We start from the raw sequence: 6,786 nt of genomic DNA on the forward strand, positions 1-6,786 counted from the left end.
TTACACAGCTGAGTTCCTATTCTATCTTAAGAAACAAAATAGGCCTTGAGGCATGTGGAAACACAACTAAGATTGTTGACATTATACATATAACCTTTACTGAACAAACCCTGACTGTTTTGCTAACAAAAAGAAAGAGGAGAAGAAGGCTCTTTTTCTGGGGCACTCTTATAATTCAATAGTATAGATTTATATTAAAATGTAACTTTTATTGATAACCTTAAAACAAAGTTCCTCAAAGGTACACCAGGGGGCAGGTCCTATTAATAGTAGGACTCCTACCAAACAAACAAACATAAGACAATGACATATACAAAAACCACATATAGAGAGGATGTGGCACAAATCTATTCACATATAGATTCGGACTTCATACTAGATTCATTGCCACATTCAAGAGAACGATTAATAATGAATATTATACAGAATATAATTTGCATAAAACACATAAACATGTGTAAACAAACAAATTGGTGAAAATCTTAGTTCATAATAGATTGAGAACAAGGGGTTCTCATGCAGGGTATACCTCCTGGAGTATATAAATGAGTTTTAGTACATATTGCCTTTATACAGACATATATCTAAAATAAGTAGTCTTATAGATACAAGGTACTATATCAGCTACACAAAAATATCAGCTCATTATAGACAACACATATATATGTGTATAGTCATAGTAATATCAGTATCATGCACTGTGATATATAGATACCCTTAATGTTGGCACTAAATAGTGCTAAGAAAGGTTAGTGGAGATGGTATCATGCACTGTAATATATAGATACCCTTAATGTTGGCACTAAATAGAGCTAAAAAAGATGTAACAGATAATCCATATAGTGCAGTACTATGTACATTGAAAAAACTCAATAATCATCACTCATTCCAGATCAAGGTGACTAGTATTGCACCATTCAGCCTAAGGCTGACACATAATCTAAGAGTACCTATGAAATTCCACACTGGGAGGATACAAATTACCCTTAGTAGACCAGTTAGGAGGGAGTGGAACACGGCGTGTGCACCCACCGTTATCTGTCCATCTATCACCACTGCAAAGCCATGAAAGTCGGGATGCGAGTTTCACCTATAGGGCTTGGTCACCCGCATGTAGGCAGAAAGTCTCCGCTCTCAATTTAAATGCTGACTTCTGGGAATTACTCCCGGTCTCTGAATAGTGAAAGGGGATTGCCTATTGGTCACCCAGAACACGTGTATGTGTCCGATGTTATACAAGCACCTATTGGTTACCTATGTCACATGATGTAAACAATAGTAACAGGTGGAAGCCATCGTTAGGACGGATGTACAACAGCACTGGGTGGGCGTGTTAAGCCCGCTTACTGAGTGCAGTGTATAGAAATAAATATCCCATCAAGTTCTGCCCAGAAATATCCCATCTTTTGAGGTAATGAGCAGTAGCAGGGGACACAGTGGGCAGGAATATACAGAGAAAACATACAGAATAAATTATAATTGTAATTAATCTAATTCTGCCCAGAAATATCCCATCTTATTCCTTCAGGAAAATGAAGTAACAAATAATAACAGGGAACACAGTGGGGAGGAACAAACAGAGGAAGCATATGGAATAAATTTCAGTTGTAATTCACCATCATAACGTATGCCACATCTGTATATTAGGCATAAGTATGTGGATATAAATGATCTGGTATATGCATGTACATTTGCCTATGTACTAATGAATCTGGGTGATAGGACTATCACAACATTATAACAAGTATAATTGAAGAAAATAGATAGGTTAAAATGAGAATCCCCACATTTCGCTTGGGACTGCAGCTGCTGCATGAGAACGTGAATATCATAGAATGGCATGTGAGCATACCATCCTAGCGTACTGGGGAAAGGAATAAGTATGGTGAGCATCTGCTGTTACATTGTATCAGCAAGATAGATCCTGATAAATATATTGCAGGAAACTTCTCTGAAAGTCTATAATGAGAGTGCTCACGATATAAATCAAGAAAAGAATTATGAAAATAAATTATCACAGGGGCAGAAACCTGTGCTACTGCTGATCATGTATCATTAGATATTGATGAAAAGTGAGCATTCAGTGATGATTCAGAAATAAGAAAAAGAAAGCTGCAATTAAAGCAGTATTTGCGGATGAACATCCTCTGTTGCCAAAGCATTGCAGAGAAACTAGAAACATCCACCTCCTGCATAATTACATGCTAGAAATCAGATCACAAGTAATCACCAAATATGAATGGAGGGTATTGTACCCTATTGTATACATGTATGGTGGGGGGAAAAAAAGTTATATCCATGATAGACATTATTCATACACTGCTAGTAGAAGAAATTTATAAAACACAACATTTTAATAAATTATATTGTAGAATAACAATTTTGGTCATCTAAATCTATTTATCCATACGTAGTAAGGTATATCTATAATGTATTTCATTACTCCATATAAACCTACTGAGGGTGATATTATAGGAAAAGAGTATCGTGAAGGCTCCAATGTGAGTGAGTAACTATCTACCTAGGATCCTAGGTACCAAATCCAATCAGAATAGTGAGAAATATAAATAATCAAAATCTGTAACTGTTATAGAGTTTAAATATGTATTGTGGTTTAGATCAAACAAGACAAAAAGGAAGTGAGAACCAAGATAGAGAGATCCCAGGAAGGGAGTGAGTGCTGACATCCCTATTAAAAAATCATGTATTGAATTAGGAAAATAGAAAGACTAACAGTGAATCGTGATAACATAATATGAAGTGTAAGCAATATCTACACATAGATATTAGTGTACGGAATACTGTGTATGAATATTAAAATTCCCGGAGATATAAGGTCCATCATAGATGTATAGAGTGCCTGTGCTGGACTATGTCCTCATATAAATCAAAGTAGAAAAATACAGAAAAAATCACAGAACAAAACCACAAACAGAGTGAGTGCTGACAACCTTGTATCTATAAGACTACTTATTTTAGATATATGTCTGTATAAAGGCAATATGTACTAAAACTCATTTATATACTCCAGGAGGTATACCCTGCATGAGAACCCCTTGTTCTCAATCTATTATGACCTAAGATTTTCACCAATATGTTTGTTTACACATGTTTATGTGTTTTATGCAAATTATATTCTGTATAATATTCATTATTAATCGTTCTCTTGAATGTGGCAATGAATCTTGTATGAAGTCCGAATCTATATGTGAATAGATTTGTGCCACATCCTCTCTATATGTGGTTTTTGTATATGTCATTGTCTTATGTTTGTTTGTTTGTTTGGTAGGAGTCCTACTATTAATAGGACCTACCCCCTGGCGTACCTTTGAGGAACTTTGTTTTAAGGTTATCAATAAAAGTTACATTTTAATATAAATCTATACTATTGAATTATAAGAGTGCCCCAGAAAAAGAGCCTTCTTCTCCTCTTTCTTTTTGTTTGAAATTCTATTGGCTCTGGGGAGCACCACCAATTGAGTGATAATGGATGTGATATGACATCCTGGATTATTTTCCTATATTTTGGTATAACTTTATTTATTTATATATTTATATATGCTAATTTTGTGCGGAGTAAAACCCCTTTTTTTTTCCAAACTATTACTACACTGACCTTTGTGTCAGTTTCTATACTCCTGCACGAAGAGAATATATATCTTTGTAGTACTAGCTATCAGTACATTCTACTTTTGCTTGAAGGTACATACAGGGTATTGCAACACAGATACACTTATACATCTTTCATCTTAAAAAATCTTTCTTTTTTCCCCTCTTCCCTCTATCCCCCTCACCCGCTCTTCCCTTTCCCCTCCTTCTCTTTTTTATCTGACTAGACTCTGAATTATATATGTATGATATCCAATATCCTATTGGAAATATACTGAATACTCCAAAATATATTGGACACAATTTGTAGACAGGCAACCATTCTAGGTTTACCTCCAGAATTGATATATCAGGCACTGTATCATGTCTTCCTTCTCCCTTAAAAATGAACTGACGACTCGTAGAAAAACCCCTGAAAATTTAAATGAAATTTTCCCTGACGTTTTGGCAGAAGAAACACTAGTTAAAAATTGGGGTGACGACCTATATAAACTCAAATCCCTCCTACAACGTAGAATGAGAGTGTCATGGGATGTTACAACTCTGGTAAACTATCTGAAACACAAGATTACACCTAGGGGTCTGAGACCAAAGGTTTTTCCGACCTTCCAACTCGCGACTGAGAGTCTAATTAAAGACTGGGAATCAACACTATTAAAATGTTCAAATGATTTGATGTCTCTTCTCATCAAACATAACCAAAATAAATTGAATAAATTGATTATTTATATTTCTCACTAATCTGATTAGATTTGGTACCTAGGATCCTAGGTAGATAGTTACTCACTCACATTGGAGCCTTCACGATACTCTTTTCCTATAATATCACCCTCAGTAGGTTTATATGGAGTAATGAAATACATTATAGATATACCTTACTACGGATGGATAAATAGATTTAGATGACCAAAATTGTTATTCTACAATATAATTTATTAAAATGTTGTGTTTTATACATTTCTTCTACTAGCAGTGTATGAATAATGTCTATCATGGATATAACTTTTTTTCCCCCCACCATACATGTATACCATAGGGTACAATACCCTCCATTCATATTTGGTGATTACTTGTGATCTGATTTCTAGCATGTAATTATGCAGGAGGTGGATGTTTCTAGTTTCTCTGCAATGCTTTGGTAACAGAGGATGTTCATCCGCAAATACTGCTTTAATTGCAGCTTTCTTTTTCTTATTTCTGAATCATCACATGCATGGCCTGAATGCTCACTTTTCATCAATATCTATTGATACATGATCAGCAGTAGCACAGGTTTCTGCCCCTGTGATAATTTATTTTCATAATTCTTTTCTTGATTTATATCGTGAGCACTCTCATTATAGACTTTCAGAGAAGTTTCCTGCAATATATTTATCAGGATCTATCTTGCTGATACAATGTAACAGCAGATGCTCACCATACTTATTCCTTTCCCCAGTACGCTAGGATGGTATGCTCACATGCCATTCTATGATATTCACGTTCTCATGCAGCAGCTGCAGTCCCAAGCGAAATGTGGGGATTCTCATTTTAACCTATCTATTTTCTTCAATTATACTTGTTATAATGTTGTGATAGTCCTATCACCCAGATTCATTAGTACATAGGCAAATGTACATGCATATACCAGATCATTTATATCCACATACTTATGCCTAATATACAGATGTGGCATACATTATGATGGTGAATTACAACTGAAATTTATTCCATATGCTTCCTCTGTTTGTTCCTCCCCACTGTGTTCCCTGTTATTATTTGTTACTTCATTTTCCTGAAGGAATAAGATGGGATATTTCTGGGCAGAATTAGATTAATTACAATTATAATTTATTCTGTATGTTTTCTCTGTATATTCCTGCCCACTGTGTCCCCTGCTACTGCTCATTACCTCAAAAGATGGGATATTTCTGGGCAGAACTTGATGGGATATTTATTTCTATACACTGCACTCAGTAAGCGGGCTTAACACGCCCACCCAGTGCTGTTGTACATCCGTCCTAACGATGGCTTCCACCTGTTACTATTGTTTACATCATGTGACATAGGTAACCAACAGGTGCTTGTATAACATCGGACACATACACGTGTTCTGGGTGACCAATAGGCAATCCCCTTTCACTATTCAGAGACCGGGAGTAATTCCCGGAAGTCAGCATTTAAATTGAGAGCGGAGACTTTCTGCCTACATGCGGGTGACCAAGCCCTATAGGTGAAACTCGCATCCCGACTTTCATGGCTTTGCAGTGGTGATAGATGGACAGATAACGGTGGGTGCACACGCCGTGTTCCACTCCCTCCTAACTGGTCTACTAAGGGTAATTTGTATCCTCCCAGTGTGGAATTTCATAGGTACTCTTAGATTATGTGTCAGCCTTAGGCTGAATGGTGCAATACTAGGCACCTTGATCTGGAATGAGTGATGATTATTGAGTTTTTTCAATGTACATAGTACTGCACTATATGGATTATCTGTTACATCTTTTTTAGCTCTATTTAGTGCCAACATTAAGGGTATCTATATATTACAGTGCATGATACCATCTCCACTAACCTTTCTTAGCACTATTTAGTGCCAACATTAAGGGTATCTATATATCACAGTGCATGATACTGATATTACTATGACTATACACATATATATGTGTTGTCTATAATGAGCTGATATTTTTGTGTAGCTGATATAGTACCTTGTATCTATAAGACTACTTATTTTAGATATATGTCTGTATAAAGGCAATATGTACTAAAACTCATTTATATACTCCAGGAGGTATACCCTGCATGAGAACTCCTTGTTCTCAATCTATTATGAACTAAGATTTTCACCAATTTGTTTGTTTACACATGTTTATGTGTTTTATGCAAATTATATTCTGTATAATATTCATTATTAATCGTTCTCTTGAATGTGGCAATGAATCTTGTATGAAGTCCGAATCTATATGTGAATAGATTTGTGCCACATCCTCTCTATATGTGGTTTTTGTATATGTCATTGTCTTATATGTGTTTGTTTGGTAGGAGTCCTACTATTAATAGGACCTACCCCCTGGTGTACCTTTGAGGAACTTTGTTTTAAGGTTATCAATAAAAGTTACATTTTAATATAAATCTATACTATTGAATTATAAGAGTGCCCCAGAAAAAGAGCCTTCTTCTCCACTTTCTTTTTGT

The sequence above is a fragment of the Taudactylus pleione genome, unplaced genomic scaffold (genome assembly GCF_031769625.1).
Source record: "Taudactylus pleione unplaced genomic scaffold, aTauple2 ptg000154l, whole genome shotgun sequence".
NCBI classification, from domain to species: domain Eukaryota; kingdom Metazoa; phylum Chordata; class Amphibia; order Anura; family Myobatrachidae; genus Taudactylus; species Taudactylus pleione.